Source organism: Aethalodelphis obliquidens, unplaced genomic scaffold (assembly GCF_003676395.1).
Source record: "Aethalodelphis obliquidens isolate GAN/ISIS:26980383/991018 unplaced genomic scaffold, ASM367639v1 scaffold49, whole genome shotgun sequence".
NCBI classification, from domain to species: Eukaryota; Metazoa; Chordata; class Mammalia; order Artiodactyla; family Delphinidae; genus Aethalodelphis; species Aethalodelphis obliquidens.
The window spans coordinates 5,556,236-5,574,351 of record NW_020837993.1 but is presented as its reverse complement, the minus strand read 5'-3'; positions in this window follow the sequence as shown (position 1 = coordinate 5,574,351).

Genomic DNA, 18,116 nt, shown 5'->3' with positions numbered 1-18,116 from the left:
CATGTCTTGGCTATTGTAAACAGTGTTGCAATGAACATTGGAGTGCATGTATCCTTTTGAACCATGTTTTTCTCCAGATATATGACCAGGAGTGGGATTGCTGGGTCATATGGTAGCTCTATTTTTAGTTTTTTAATGAACCTCCATACTGTTCTCCATAGTGGTTATACCAATTTACGTTTCCACCAACAGTGTAGGAGGGTTCCCTTTTCTCCACACCCTCTCCAGCATTTAATGTTTGTAGATTTTTTGATGATGGCCATTCTGACTCTGTGAGGTGATGTATCATTGTAGTTTTGATTTGCATTCTCTAATGATTAGCGATGTTGAGCATATTTTCACGTGTCTTTTGGCCATCTGTATGTCTTCTTTGGAGAAATGTCTATTTAGGTCTTCTGCCTATTTTTTGACTGCATTGTTTGTTTTTGGATATTGTGCCACATGAGCTGTTTGTAAATTTTGGAGACTAATCCTTTGTTGGTCATATCATTTGTGAATAGTTTCTCCCATTCTGTCAGTTGTCTTATCATTTTGTTTGTGGTCTCAAAAGGGGCTCTTATTTATTTATTTATGACGTGGACAATTTTTTTTTTTTTTTTTTTTTTTTGCGGTACACGGGCCTCTCACTGTTGTGTCCTCTCCCTTTGCGAAGCACAGGCTCCAGATGCACAGGCTCAGCGGCCATGGATCACGGGCCCAGCCGCTCTGTGGCATGTGGGATCTTCCCGGACTGGGGCACGAACCCATGTCCCCTGCATCGGCAGACGGACTCTCAACCACTGTGCCACCTGGGAAGCTCCTATGATGTGGACTATTTTTAAAGTCTTTACTGAATTTATTGCAATATTCCTTCTGTTTTATGTTTTGGATTTTTGGCCGCAAGGCATGTAAGATCTTAGCTCCCTGACCAGGTATCAAACTTGCATTGAAAAGCAAGGTCTTAACCACTGGACCATCAGGGAAGTCCCAAGGGCTCATATTTATTAATCATCAGGGAACATCAATTAAAATCACAAGGTGATGCTACTTCATACACATCCAAACAGCTAAAATGAAATAGAGACTGTACCAAGTGTTGACAATGATGTGAAGCATCAGGGATTTTTATACACTGCTGATGGGATGACAAAGCAATTAACTTTGGAAAATCTTTAGCAAGATCTATTCAAGCTAGATACTCTAAGACCTTGAAATTCTACCCCTAGGTATATACCTTACAGAAATGCATAGATGAGTTCACTTAAAGACACATTTGAGAATATTCATGGCTTCTTTATTCATGACAGCCAAAAGCTGGAAATAACCAAAATGTGCATCAACAGTAGAATGTTAAATAAACCGTGACATATTCAGGCAATGGCATTCCATATGGTAATAAGAATGAACTATACACAGTACACACCGCAACGTAGATGAATTTCACAAACATAATAACAAGCAAAAGAATAGAAATAGACTCAGAGACATAGAAAACAAACATGCTCACCAAACAGGAAAGGAGGCAAATAAATTAGGAGTTTGGGATTAACAGATATACACTACTATATATATGTGTGTGTAATAGATAAACAACAAGGACCTACTGAATAGCACAGAGAACTATATTCAATATCTTGTATAGAGATCAGACCTGTGGTTGCCAAGGATGGGGCGGGGGAAAGGGATGGACTGGGAGTTTGGGGTTAGTAGATGCAAACTATTACATTTAGAATGGATAAACAAGATCCTACTGTACAGCACAGGGAACTATATTCAATCTCCTGGGATAAACCATAATGGAAAAAAATATTTAAAAAAAAAGAATGTATACATGTGTATAACTGAGTCACTGCTGTACAACAGAGATTGGCACAACATTGTAAATCAACTATACTTATATTATTGCTTATATAGATTATAAGCAGTAATCTATAATAGAAAAGAATCTGAAAAATTATATATATATTATATATATTTTTATATATATAATATATATGTGTGTGTGTGTATATATATATATATATATATATATATATATATATATAATCATTGAATCACTTTGCTATACACCTGAAACTAACACAACATTGTAAATCAACTATATTTAAATTAAAAAAAAAAGAAGTTAGGCACAAAACAGTGCTTACTGGATGATACCAATTATATAAAGTTCAACAAAAGCAAAACTAATCTTTTGTGCTAGCAGTCAGCCTGGTACATTTTGGGGGAAGCAGCTGGGAGGGGCAGGGGCTGGAGGAGTGCAATTCTGGTCCCAGTAAATACTCTCCCTTGGTCTGGGTGTGGATTACACTGGTGAGTTTACTTTGAAAAAATTTATTGTTTATTATATGTCAATAAAAAGTTTTTTAAATCTTCAGGAAAATAAAAAAGGAATAAAACTTGCAGAAACAAAGGAAGGGACCCAGTCTGGATTCCATGAGAACTGAAGCAAAGAGAAAGAGCCCGCAGCTTTGGGAAGACACCGAGGGATCTCGTGTGTTTCTCTTGCAGGCCTCTCCATCCACACCCTCTCATGCTGGCTTTATCCCAGGAGCTCCCAGCAGACAGAAAGAGCAGGCTTTAAGCTCATCATGAGAACTAAAGGATTTTAAGATCCGCCTGTTTTCAAAGTAACACCCACTATTTTTATTTGATGCAGGCAAAGTCTGTACGTTCAAAGCTGCTTTCATGTTCTGTGCTGACTGAGATCTGTGGCTCTATTGTTACTGAAATGTGGCCTTGGCTTTGTCTAGTTATTAAAGGAGATGTTTTAAATCACTCAGATACAAAATGGAAAACTCAACAGGTTGAACTGTTAAAGTTCTATTTGGAATGAACCAAAGAGACTGATTTTCTACTCCACATAGTTCCTCTCCAAAACTGATTCTCTGCCACACGGTTTTGTCTGTTGTTGGTTTATGCAAATTTTACATCCAAAGTTCTCACTGCAACTATTTTGCGCTCTTTACAAAGGGTCCTGAAACAATCTGCTGGACCCTAGGTTCACCCAAGCACAACCACTAGCATAGATCAACCACAGTATTTTACAGATTCACGTGCTTATTCACTACCTAAGCAAACATCAACTGAATGCCTCATGGAATGGGTTATCTACCAGGAGTATGGCCGAGGAGAGATTGGGTAAGTAACTCAGTGTCATACGGTAACCAGGCTACAGCACAGACATTGAAATTCAGGGCTCTCGCCACCCTCTGCAGTGTTGTTTCCAGTCCCACTGCCCTACCTCTCCCCCACACCTCTGAAATCTGGGGTATGCTCTTATGCTGCTTATAACTGTTATAAATAAAGGAAAATGTTCAGGGAAAGACTCCTCACCTCATTGCCAAAATGATAAAGATCTGGACAAGATAGACCCCAGATGTTGGGGTGAGGATGTTTTTCTTCTTTCACAATGGGAAAGTGAAAAAAAAAGGCTATCCACCATCCTTTACCTCCAAAATGGAGATCAGACTCACATCACTGGTACCAGGAGAGAATCAAAGTGTATGTATCTTTCAAAGGAAAGATAAATAGGAAAGCTGTAATAGTAAATGTTTACTGTCTTAGATTAACTTTCTCCAAACATGACAAATGTATTTACCAATCAGCAGTCAAGTTTCAGGAAGGCATCCTCACCTATTCTACTAGATAATTACAATGCAAAGTATGCACTTGGCAGAAAAGACATATTGCCTTCTTGGAGGACCTTTTCACCACACAAAACTCTAAAATACACTTAACAAATGATCATGCAATTGTTGAGCAAAATTTGTTTTACACATGTTCTCTATGAAGTTAAGCCAAAATGTCCTTCCCTGTAATTTTTGTCCTCATTCTGAATTTTGCCTTTGGAAGAAGCATGTTACAAATTTAATCCCTCTTCACTTTGACAGTTCTTTAAAGATTTAAAAACCTCAAGCATATTACCCACCCCAGGACTTCTTTTTTAGTCAAAATTAGAACCTATACCCTCTATGATTACATTTAATTTTCCAGTCAGTATAATTTTTTCAAAGACCAGTTCAGTGATGAGACTTAACGTTTTTTCTTGGATTATAAAAACAGTATATATTCACTATAAAAATAATTTTAAATCCAGACGGAAATGAAGACATAATAAATATCATCATTATTTCCATTACTCTGAAAAAAGCTAACATTTTGTTGTACATCTTTTTAACTCTTTTCTATGCATATTTATAAGTATAACTGGTCTGACCCATATTGTAAAATGGGTCCATACTATACATAACTGTTTCAAACCTTAGAAGTTTACTTACTGTACAATGAAGATTTTTCCTTATCAAAAAGTGGTACAAGTGGTTCTGGAAAAAAATGACATAAACTCACTTTTTCCTGTTCTAAGTTCAACTGAATACTCTGGAAATTACTCAGCAGACAATGATAAAAGGACTCTGAAAGCTGGAAAGAAGGTGAGCTGGCTAGAAATCTTAGGACTTGAGGAACAACAACGTGGTGAGTTTCCTGGGTTCAAGTCTAATCTCCCATCTACCCCAGACTGGGCTCTGGAGAGACCTGCAACCACAAAGCACTATAGACAAAGAAAAAACACAACAACAATCCAGAAAAGCCTCTTCTCTTTGGCTAAAAGACTGGGAAAGAGACGCTTGTCTTCCCCTCTCTCTACACAACAAGGAAGTTGTTCAATCAACCTGCAGAAGAGCAAGGAATCCCAGGCCAACCCAATCTGCACTCTATACTCCGGGCACTGGCCAGGTAGCCCAATCTGCTGATGGCAGCATCAGCAGTGAAGCTTTGTGTCTCCCTGATCTCCATCCAGTGATGCAAGAACACTCAGGTCTAGTGACTTCTGCCCCCTCATACACACAGAAGGTGGCCCAGTAACAGCAGGTAACCTACAGAAGTGCCTTTCACCCCTGCAGATGTCACCAGCAGGATTGAGTTAGGAGTCCCACCAACACTAGGAAAAAAAAAGGAAAAAAAACAAAACAGCATTGCAAAGGTTCTGAACACTAAAATGCCATGGAAATAAAGATACACAAGTAGGTCAGAACTTACACAATAAACCTAAGCAAGGTTACTGCTTGCTAAAATAGAAGATTTAAGTAGGATCAAGGATCCTAACATAGTAACCAAAGTGTTCAGGAGGAAATAAAACATCATTTATGCAAGGAACCAGGAAAATCATAATTTGAATTAGAAAATACAATCAATTTATGTCAACATTGAGATGTATCAGATGTTAAAATTATCTGCTAAGGATTTTAGAATGGTCATCATAAAAATGTTTCAGCAATCAATTACAAATTTTCCTGAAAAAAATGAAAATAAGTCAATCTCAGCAAAGAAATTGAAATTATAAAAAGGGACCAAATGAAAATCATAGAAATAAAAAGATAAACAAAATTTAAAAGTGGCTGGATGGTCTCAACAGTATAGAGATAACAGAGAATAGAATCAGTGAGCTTGAAAACGATCAATAGAATTTACTCAGTCTGCCCAACAGAGAAAAAATAGACTGAAAAAATAAATGATCAGAACCCCAGGGACATGTTAAGTAATAGCAAAAGATCTAATGTTTGTATCATTGGAGTTTCAGAAGGAGAAAGAGTATGGGACTGAAAAAATATTCAAGAAATAATGCCTGAAAATGTTTCAAAATAGGCAAAATCATAAATCTACAGATTCAAGAAGCTAGATGAACTTCAAATAGGGTGAACCTTAAGAAATTCACATGAAGATACAACATAATTAAACTTTTTTTTTCTTGAGAAACCTGTATTTATTAAAACACTGCCAACATGGACTAAATGATTTTTTAATTAATTTTTAAAATTAGAGAGTAGTTGATTTACAACTATTGTGTTAGTTTCTGCTATACAGCAAAGTGAGTCTGTTATACATATGCATATATCCATACTTTTTAAGATTCTATTCCCATATAGGTAGTTACAGAGTACTGAATAGAGTTCCCTGTGCTATACAGAAGGTTCTTTTTTTATATAATTGGAGTATAATTGCTTTACAATGTTGTATTAATTTCTGCTGTACAACAAAGTGAATCAGTTATGTGTATACTTATGTCCCCTCCCTCTTGAGCCTCCCTCCTACCCCCCCATCTTATTAGTTATCAATTTTATGTAGAGTACTGTGTGTATGTCAATCCCAATCTCCCAATTTATCCCTCCCCCCATCCCTTTCCTGCTTGGTAACCATAAGTTTGTTTTCTACATCTTTAACTCTATTTCTGTTTTGTTAATATGTTCATTAAAACTAAAGACAAATAAAAGAACTCTTTAAAACAGCCAGATGGAAAAGAAACATCACATGTGAAGGAAGACCAATTCAAATGACAGTGGATTTCTCACCCAAGACTATGGAGGCCAGAGGATGTGGCACAACATTCTTTCAGAAAAACTGTCAGCTCTGAATTCTATATTTGGTGACACTATCTTTCAGGACTGAAGGAGGACTAAAGACATTCTCAGATGAAGGAAAACAAAGAGCCTGTGTTGCTAGCACACCTACCCTTGAAGAATGGCTAATGGAAGCTCTCCAACAGAAAGATAATTATAACATAAGCAGGCTGGGACCTTCATAAATAAGAGGACAACAAAATGGGTAAAAATAGAAAACAACACAATAAACTATCCTGCACCTCATGAGTTTCTTTAGTTATATTTCATATTTATACTATTTATAACATGGGATGTGTGTTCAATGTATGCAGAGAAAATACCTAAGATATTTTCATTTGAAAAGTAGGGAGGTAAAGAGATACAAATGGGAGTAAGTTTTTTAATAGTTGAAATGGTAAAAACATCAATATCAGTGGCCTGTAATAAATAAATATTTTATATATACAAACACATATATCATAATACCTACAGCAATCACTAAGATAAGTAATCAGTATGCAAAATGATGTATTCAAAAATAGTATAGGGTTAGGACCTGTGCAGATAGTGAGAGGCAGCAAGTTAAAAGGAGGGCCTCTTGAGTGTGGGGTTCTGGAGTCTGGAGATCTGCAGTCCACATGGGAACAATTACTGGGTATGGGGTGAAGTGTGGTCAAGCCTGATTTTTTGGCCATGTGGCTGACAGGGTCTTTGTGCTCTAGCCGGGTGTCAGGACTGTGCCTCTGAGGTGGGAGAGCTGAGTTCAGAATATTGATCCACCAGAAACCTCACAGCTCCACATAATATCAAACAGGGAAAGCTCTCCCAGAGATCTCCATCTCAACGTTAAGACCCAACTCCACTCATCTACCAGCAAGCCACAATGCTAGACACCCTATGCCAAAGACAGGAAGACAACCCCACCCATTAGCAGAGAGGCTGTTTAAAAATCATAAGGTCACAGATATGCCAAAACACACCACCAGACGTGGTCCTGCCAACCAAAGACAAGATCCAGCCTCATCTACCAGAACATAGGCACCAGTCCACTCCACCAGGAAGCCTAAACAACACACTGAACCAACCTTGGCCACTGGGGGCAGACACCAAAACAACAGGCACTATGAACCTGCAGTGTGCAGAAAGGAGACCCCAAACACAGTAAGTTAAGCAAAATGAGAAGAGGAGAAACACACAGCAGATGAAGGAGCAAGGTAAAAACCCACCAGACCAAATAAATGAAGAGGAAATAGGCGGTCTATCTGAAAAAGAATTCAGAGAAATGAAAGTAAGTGTGATCCAAAATCTTGGAAATAGAATGGAGAAACTACAAGCAACATTTAACAAAGACCTAGAAGAACTAAAGGGCAAACAAACAATGATAAACAACACAATAAATGAAAATAAAAATTATCTAGAAGGAACCAATAGCAGAATAACTGAGTCAGAAGAACAGATAACTGACCTGGAAGACAAAATAGTGGAAATAACTACTGCAGAGAAGAATAAAGAAAAAAGAATGAAAAGAAATGAGGAAAGTCTCACAGAACTCTGGGACAACACTGAACGCACCAACATTCAAATGATAGGGGTCCCAGAAGAAGAAGAGAAAAAGAAAGGGACCGAGAAAATACTTGAAGGGATTAGAGTTGAAACTGCCCTAATATGGGAAAGGAAAGAGTCATTCAAGTCCAGGAAGCACAGAGAGTCCCATATAGAACAAATCCAAGGAGAAACATTCCAAGACACATATTACTCAAAATATCAAAAATTAAATACAAAGAAAACATATTAAAAGCAGCAGGGGAAAAGCAACGAATAATATACAAGGGAATCCCCATAAGGTTAACAGGTGATTTTTCAGCAGAACTCTGCAAGCCAGCAGGGAGTGGCAGGACATATTTAAAGTGATGAAAGGGAAAAATGTATGACCAAGATTACTCTACCTACAAGGATCTCATTCAGATTCAACACAGAAATAAAAATCTTTACAGACAAGCAAAAGCTGAGAGAATTCAGTACCACCAAACCAGCTTTACAACAAATGCTAAAGGAACTACTCTAGGCAAGAAACACAAGAGAAAGGAAAACCCTACAAGAACAAACCCAAAATAATTAAGAAAATGGTAATAGGAACATACATATCAATAATTACCTTAAATGTAAATGGATTAAATTCTCCAACCAAAGACATAGACTGGCTGAGTGGATACAAAAACAAGACCCATATATATGCTATCTACAAGAGACCCATTTCAGACCTAGGGACACATACACTGAAAGTGAGAGAATGGAAAAAGATATTTCATGCAAATGGAAATCAAAAGAAAGCTGGAGTAGTAACTCTCATATACGACAAAATAGACTTTAAAAAAAGACTATTACAAGAGACAAAGAAGGACACTACCTAACGATCAAGGGATCAATCCAAGAAGAAGATATAACAATTGTAAATATCTATGCACCCAACATAGGAGCACTTCAGTACATAAGGCAAATGCTAACAGCCATAAAAGGGGAAATCGACAGAAACACAATCATAGTAGGGGACCTTAACACCCCATTTTCACCAATGGACAGATCATCCAAAATGAAAATAAATACGGAAACACAAGCTTTAAATTATAAATTAAACAAGATGGACTTAATTGATATTTATAGGACAACCCATCCAAAAAGAGAATACACTTTCTTCTCAAGTGCTCATGGAACATTCTTCAGGATAGATCATATCTTGGGTCACAAATCAAACCTTGATAAATTTAAGAAAATTGAAATCATATCAAGTATCTTCTCCGACCACAAGGCTATGAGATTAGATATCACCTACAGGAAAAAAATCTGTAAAAAATACAAACACATGGAGGCTAAACAATACACTACTAAATAACCAAGAGTTCACTGAAGAAATCAAAGAGGAAATTAAAAAATGACTAGAAACAAATGACAATGAAAACATGATGACCAATAACCTATGGGATGCAGCAAAAGCAGTTCTAAGAGGGAAGTTTATACCAATACAATCCTACCTTAAGAAACAAGAAACATCTCAAATAAACAACCTAACCTTACACCTGAAGCAATTAGAGAAAGGAGAACAAAAATACCCCAATGTTAGCAGAAGGAAAGAAATTATAAAGATCAGATCAGAAATAAATGAAAAAGAAATGAAGGAAACAATAGCAAAGATCAATAAAACTAAAAGCTGGTTCTTTGAGAAGATAAAAAAAAATTGATAAACCATTAGCAGACTCATCAAGAAAAAAAGGGAGAAGACTCCAATCAATAGAATTAGCATTGAAAAAGGAGAAGTAACAAGTGACACTGCAGAAATACAAAGGATCATGAGAGATTACTACAAACAACAATATGCTAATAATGTGGACAACCTGGAAGAAATGGACAAATTCTTATAAGAGCAGAACCTTCTGAGACTGAACCAAGAAAAATAGAATATGTAAACAGACAAATCATAAGCACTGAAATTGAGACTGTAATTAAAAATCTTCCAACAAACAAAAGCCCAGGACCGGATGGTTTCACAGGAGAATTCTATCAAACATTTAGAGAAGACCTAACACCCATCCTTCTCAAACTCTTCCAAAATATAGCAGAGGGAGGAACACTCCCAAACTCATTCTACAAGGCCACCATCACCCTGATACCAAAACCAGACAAAGATGTCACAAAGAAAGAAAACTACAGGCCAATATCACTGATGAACATAAATGCAAAAATCCTCAACAAAATACTAGCAAACAGAATCCAACAGCACATTAAATGGATCATACACCACGATCAAGTTTATTCCAGGAATGCAAAGATTCTTCAATATATGCAAATAAATCAATGTAATACACATATTAACAAATTGAAGGATAAAAACCATATGATCGTCTCAATGAATGCAGAAAAAAGCTTTCGACAAAATTCATCACCCATTTACGATAAAAAACCTGCAGAAAGTAGGCATAGGGGGAACTTACCTCAACACAATAAAGGCCATATATGACCAACCCACAGCCAACATCGTTCTCAATCGTGAAAAACTGAAACCATACTGAAACCATTTCCTCTAAGATCAGGAACAAGACAAGCTTATCCACTGTTATTCAACATAGTGTTGGAAGTTTTAGTCACAGCAATCAGAGAAGAAAAAGAAATAAAAGGAATCCAAACTGGAAAAAAAGTAAAGCTGTCACTCTTTTCAGATGACATGATACTATACATAGAGAATCCTAAAGATGCTACCAGAAAACAACTAGAGTTAATCAATGAATTTGGTAAAGTAACAGGATACAAAATTAATGTGCAGAAATCTCTTTCATTCCTATACACTAATGATGATAAATCTAAAGTGAAATTAAAGAAACACTCCCATTTACCATTGCAACAAAAAGAATAAAATACCTAGGAATAAACCTACCTAAGAGACAAAAGACCTGTATGCAGGAAACTATAAGACACTGATGAAAGATAATAAATATGATACAAACAGATGGAGAGATAGGTTCTTAGATTGGAAGAATCAACGTTGTGAAAATGACTATACTACCCAAAGCAATCTACAGATTCAATGCAATCTCTATCAAATTATCATTGGCATTTTTCACAGAACTAGAAAAAAATTTTCACAATTTGTATGGAAACACAAAAGACCCTGAATAGCCAAAGCAATCTTGAGAAAGAAAAACGGAGCTGGAGGAATCAGGCTCCCAGACTTCAGACTATATGACAAAGCTACAGTAATCAAGACAGTATGTTACTGGCACAAAAACAGAAATGTAGATCAATGGAACAGGATAGAAAACCCAGAGATAAACCCACACACATATGGTCACCTTATTTTTGATAAAGGAAGCAAGAATATACAATGGAGAAAGCCTCTTCAATAAGTGTTGCTGGGAAAACTGGACAGCTACATGTAAAAGAATGAAATTAGAACACTCCCTAACCATATACAAAAGTAAACTCAAAATGAATTAAAGACGTAACTGTAAGGCCAGACACTATAAAAGTCTTAGAGGAAAACATAGGCAGAACACTCTGTGACATAAAACACAGCAAGATCCTTTTTGACCCACCTCCTAGAGAAATGGAAATAAAAACAAAAATAAACATATGGGATCTAATGAAACCTGAAAGCTTTTTTTAACAGCAAAGGAAAACCTGAATAAGACAAAAAGAGAAAATATTTGCAAATGAAGCAACTGACAAAGGATTAATCTCCAAAATTTACAAGCAGCTCATGCAGCTCAATATCAGAAAAACAAACAACCCAGTCCAAAAATGGGCAGAAGACTTAAATAGACATTTCTCCAAAGAAGATATACAGATTGCCAATAAACACATGAAAGGATGCTCAACATCACTAATCATTAGAAAAATGCTAATCAAAACTACAGTGAGGTATCACCTCACACCAGTCAGAATGGCCATCATCAAAAAATCTACAAACAATAAATGCTGGAGTGGGTGTGGAGAAAAGGGGACTCTCTTGCACTGTTGGTGGAAATGTAAAGTGATACAATCAGTATGGAGAACAGTATGGAGGTTCCTTAATAAACTAAAGATAGAACTACCATAAGACCCAGCAATCCCACTACTGGGCATACACCCTGAGAACACCATAATTCAAACAGAGTCATGTACCACAATGTTCATTGCAGCTCTATTTACAATAGCCAGGACATGGAAGTAACCTAAGTATCCATCGACAGATGAATGGATAAAGAAGATGTGGCACATATATACAATGGAATATTACTCAGCCATAAAAGGAAACAAAATTGAGTTATTGGTAGTGAGGTGGATGGACCTAGAGTCTGTCATACAGAGTGAAGTAAGTCAGAAAGAGAAAAACAAATACCATATGCTAACACATATATATGGATTCTAAAAAATAAAATGGTTCTGAAGAACCTAGGTGCAGGACAGGAATAAAATGCTGACCTAGAGAATGGATTTGAGGACACGAGAAAGGGGAAGGGTAAGCTGGGAGAAAGTGAGACAGCATGGACATATATACACTACCAAATGTAAAATAGATAGCTAGTGGGAAGCAGCCGCATAGCACAGGAAGATCAGCTCGTTGCTTTGTGACCACCTAGGGGGGTGGGATAGGGAGGGTGGGAAGGAGGGAGACGCAAGAGGGACGAGATATGGAGACATATGTATATGTATAGGTGATTCACTTTGTTATAAAGCAGAAACTAACACACCATTGTAAAGCAATTATACTCCAATAAAGATGTTTAAAAAATAGTATAAATAAATCAAAATAGAATTCTCAATCTTTTTTGAGTAACACCAGAAAACAAAAGGAACAAACAGAATACTAATAACAAAATAGCAGACTTAAGCCTTAACATATCTATAATTACTTTTAATGGAAAGTTATTCCAGTTTCCAAAAGGAAGAAAGTGGGTTCTGATCAGCTTTGTGATAAGCCTGAGCAAAATCTTTATAATGAAATAATTACGTGTCGACTCAATGGGACCAGAGAATGAGGAATTAGATGGGGTGTGGTGGCATAATATATTTTATGAAATCCTTTGGACAGGTATCAGGTTAGTAATTATTAGTAAGTGTTCATTTTGGTCATATAAAAGTACATAGTGGTAATTGATTAGTTATATAACTCACTAACTCCAAAGTGCTTTACATACTTAACATCTATATAGATACATTAGTCACTAATATTTATAAACATTTAAAACATATAAAATTTCCACTTTCCATACATTTTCTTTTTCTGAGCCTCATATCAAGTCTATAAACTAGGTATTATAAGCAACAAATGAAATTTGAAGAAATCAAGTATAAGATTGACTTGCATAAGGTCATGCTGCCCGCACGTGACAGTGCTGAAATCTCAGCCCAGATATTCTGTCCCCAAATGCCATCATTTTTCTACCATATCATACAGGTCCCCCAGGACTTCCAGGGAACACGGTAGCTCTCAGCACTCCTCACAAGACTCCCAAGACATGATAAACTCAGGGTTGTCACGTTTATGGTGTTATAAACAATAACCTCACAGGTGTGACTAGGTGATAGCAGGAGAATAGAATCTTTCAATCTTGGAAAGGCATTTCCTTAGCATCCTAAGTTCAATGGTGGGCTTTTCACTAGTTCTTAAAAGGAAATGTTTTGAAAGTTTAATAGATCTTTATTGAGCATCCCTTATATGTAAGTAACTGTGCAGAACACTGTGTGGATCAGCAGAGTTCCTTTCCCCTGCAAGGAACTGGAAGAGATGAATAAAGGCTTAGGTGACTGTAATAGTATCAGTCAGAATCCAGTCAGGGAAGTAGAGTCACTGTGGGTGCTATGGGATAAAGGACTTGTTACAGGACGCACACCTTCATGATTGTGGAGACATTGAGGGAAATGAAGGTGTGGAAAAGGAAGCTGGAGGATCAGAGGAAAAGGCACTAACAAGTCTGCCTGAAGCCCTGGTGTGGGTAAAAAGTCAGAACAGGAAGGGACACGTTGGGGCCAGAGAAGGGAAAGCTTGTGGAGAGGTCTTTGGGAGCCTCCTGGAGAGCCACAACCTCTGTAGATCCACCACTAAGTGCCTGATGGTGAGCCTGGGATCCCCGCCAGTCAGCGGGGTGAGCCATCAGGAAGAAGAGATGAGGTAGAGCAGTGGAGAGCAAGGAAGAACTGGGACCTGCTCATCACTCTGGTCACCTCAGCATCATTCCAGTCCCTGTATTTAACCAGGTGAAGACATCCAGAGAATAATAGCAGCTGCTTTCCTTCTACCTCCCAAATATGTCTCTCTTTTGGCCAACTCAAACTTGAAACAAAACAAGGAAGAAGATTCTGGGAAAGGTAAGTCTCGATGTAACTATGTTGACAATAAAAATCCAGTACAATGAGTTAGACCAAAAGGGTATCAGAGCTGGGGTACAAAGACCTTATAATAGGAGGAGGGAGGCACAAAAGAGGCACGGGCTCAGGAGCCAGGTTCAGGAAACCTCTCTGCCTCCATATTTCTTGCCTCTCCTCTTTTCTCAAATACTTGGCTCTAGTGGGAATGACGCTGCACGCTTGTCACAGCATTTACTGTGTGATCTTGGGGAAGTTACTTAATCTCTGTGAGACTCCATTTCCTCATCTGTAAATGGAGAATAATGAAACATACCTCAATGAACCATGAAAATCCCATGAGAAATTACAAGCAGAAGCTCCTGGTACACAGCAGATGCTTGAAAAATTGTGTCCACCTTCTCTCCCACTTTGCTCTTCTCCACTGCTGCAGAGGTTTATATTCAATCTTCGACCACGTGTCAACTCCGGTTCCACAAATGACCCTGATGATACATAGACTCTTGCTAAATGCTCTAATGATTCTTAAATACATCATGCATTCTGAATTTCCTTTTTGAATCATGGAAACTATGTTTTAAAGTATTCCAACTCTTCATTTCTAAAGTGGTACCTAAAATGTATTAAGCCCTTAGATGGTGCCAAAGTCTGCAGAATATGTATGCTTATAAAAAGGTAAGAACCTAATGTTTCATTTCAGGTGTCTTGTCAAGTGATGATTTCCCCCATTTCTTTTCACATGACCCCTTTGTTCTTCATTGAGGCTTGCATTTTTTACACTGAGTTCTTGGGAACTCTCCTCCACCAAGTCCTGAGCTATTCAAGATGTCTGGCAAAAAGACTTCCAAGTGTAGGTGTATGTAATTAGGATCAGGTGGGCTGTCCTCTTTATTCACCCTTCTTTCCATCTGTTTAGTTCCTTGCTGACAAGCAATTCATCTATCATGCTGAATAACTGATTCCAGATTGAAGAAGTTTTCTCTTGCATCTCCCCAACCATAAGCAGAAATTCTCTTTCCCTGTCTCTCTCTCCATATATATGTATATAGTCCATTTTATATTTTGTCCACTGTACCCCTTTGGGATAAATCAACTGCAATCAAAAATAGGATTTTTAAAAAATGGGAATGGGAAGTGTGGGGAGAGGAGAGTGCATGATGGGAAATATTAGCACATATGCAGCAGACCATTTGGAGAATATTGCCCAGCACCACTCAGCCAAGTTGAAGGGAATTGATGAAGGGATTCCAACTGGCCAGATTTCTCCTGCAATCCATAAAAATTCAAAATGACACTTTATGTATGAGCAGAGAAATCCACAAATCAGAGTAAAAGATGGATTTGCAAGTGCAGTTTTTTGTGGCTGCAGCGTTAATGCTCTCAGTGTGCATGCTGTCAGAGCGATTGTGCAACGCGGGTTTGTTGTGGTGGAAGAAATAAAATGCACAAAGTACTTGGAAGAAGAGGTTGAGCCAGGAGAGCTTCCCAAAGCCCTTACCCCACATTTCTCCACATTAGTGTAGCAGATGTTTCAGAGAATTACATAAAACAACAAATGTAATAATAATTTAAAATAATGTCACTATGTAACTCTAAGGCTTTTTTTTTTTTTGCGGTACACGGGCCTCTCACTGCTGTGGCCTCCCCCGTTGCGGAGCACGGGCTCCGGATGCGCAGGTTCAGTGGCCATGGCTCACGGGCCCAGCCGCTCCGCGGCATGTGGGATCTTCCCAGACCGGGGCACGAACCCGTGTCCCCTGCATTGGCAGGCAGACTCTCAACCACTGAGCCACCAGGGAAGCCCCTAAGGCATTTTTTATTACACAGGATGATATAAATTATTTACTCATTATTTAAATTATTGTTCATTCATTAGTCCTAACTAAAGTTGAAAATGTCAACATCAAGTAGCATTTATTTAAACACTTTTTTGTATCTATTCGTTATTAACCTAAAGTCTAGTTGAATAGATCCTTCTAAGAAAATACAATCTAAGCTGAACCCAATAGTGTATACAAACATATAATTAGCACAAATAGCTATACAAATAGCTATGATTGCACAAATAATGAAATATTTGCAGATTTTTTTTTTCAATTTTAAACACTATATTCTAAACTAAAGCAAACTGCCAGGTGCTTGCCTTAGCCCATACCCCCTCCCCCCCCCCCACACACACCTCATTTGCATCAATCCCTCAGCTCAAATCTTAGATGATGGGTTGGTGAAGAGCAACTTGGCTCCTGGGTCCTGCCATATTATGCTGACCTTTTTTTTTAAAAAAAAGCACCTCTAATTAATGTGCTAAGTACAGGGTAAGCATTAGCAAAATAGAGCAAATTCAGGTTTCCCTTGATGTTTTATTGGCCAAAATCAGTCAGTAAATTATTTCTCATGACTGCTTCTCTTATGGCCCTGTACCTTTATATTTCATTTCCACATTATCAAACAGGTGTGCAACTGCCATATTGCCTCCAAACTGTTGGCCAATTGCCCATTTTCTGCCTTCTACATTACTCAGAATTAGATATGGCTGGTCTTACAATTGAAGGGAAATCATTTCTAGAAGCCCCTCAAAAGTGCTTGCTGGGGAAAAAAAAAAAAAAAAAAGTCCTTGCTGATGAACCAGAAGGGTTCCACATACAGAGTCCAATATTGCAGTTGGATAATTATGCATTTCTTGCTCCACGACATTCACCAGTGTTGTCTTGAAAAAAAATCACATCATGAAACCTTTTACTTTGATATTCCTTGAGAGTTTTAAGAAAGGGTTTAAGGTATTCAGCACGCAAAGCTCCTATTGACCTGAATCTTCCTATGACACCTATCTCAGCTTTCCTTATTCTCACCTGCACACCCTAACCTGTGGCCCTATTCACTTAAATGTATTGTTATTACCTGAATCCTCATCTATTTGCTTATGTCTGGAACACTTTCCCTCTACTTTGTCTCTTGGAGAATACCCACCCATCTTTTAAGGCTCTGGATCTAGATAGTGTGCCCTGGTCCTGATAGAGATTAGAATAAGTATCCCCACATTCAGCACCATCTTCTTTCATAATTCTATTTACACGTTAGAATCACCTGGAGGTTTGTTTGTTTGTTTGTTTTGTTTTTTTTTCACTTATCTGTCTGCCTCACTGACTGAGAAATTCCAAAGACCAAGACCTTTGCCATTAATTTTAGTATTAACAATTTCTGCCCTGTGCCTGGTACACAGCAAATACTCAATACATACTGATGAAAAGTCTCAGTTAATGGGGGTACAGATGGATGGATCAGTGGATGGATGGATGGATGGATGATAGAAAAGTTACAATCTATTTCCTAGCCAGTTACTACTTGCTTCTTGTAGTAAAGTGGCATTGTCTTGCAATGTGCTGAGATGAAATTAAGGTGTGTCCATACCCTCCGTTCCCCTCTACTCATCCTGGAGCTGTTAGACTTAATTAAAAGGCATGAAAAATTTGAGACCCCAAAATAAAAATCAAAGCAGCAATCTCCTCAATAGTAAAAACGTTGTTTCTATTGATTGCACTCTTGTAAGAAGCAACAAAAACCATTCATGATTTAAAATTCAAAGTATGGGGCTTCCCTGGTGGCACAGTGGTTGGGGGTCCGCCTGTCGATGCAGGGGACGCGGGTTCGTGCCCCGGTCCGGGAGGATCCCCGCGTGCCGCGGAGCGGCTGGGCCCGTGGGCCATGGCCGCTGAGCCTGCGCGTCCGGAGCCTGTGCTCCGCAGCGGGAGAGGTCGCAGCGGTGAGAGGCCAGCGTACCGCCAAAAAAAAAAAAAAAAAAAAAAAAAAATTCAAAGTATGTTGTATACATTTTTAAATGCTTTTTCAATGCTGTTTTTATTTCCTATCTCTGCTCATTTGTACTTACGTGATGAAGATATAAATTTGTTATCATTGAGCATC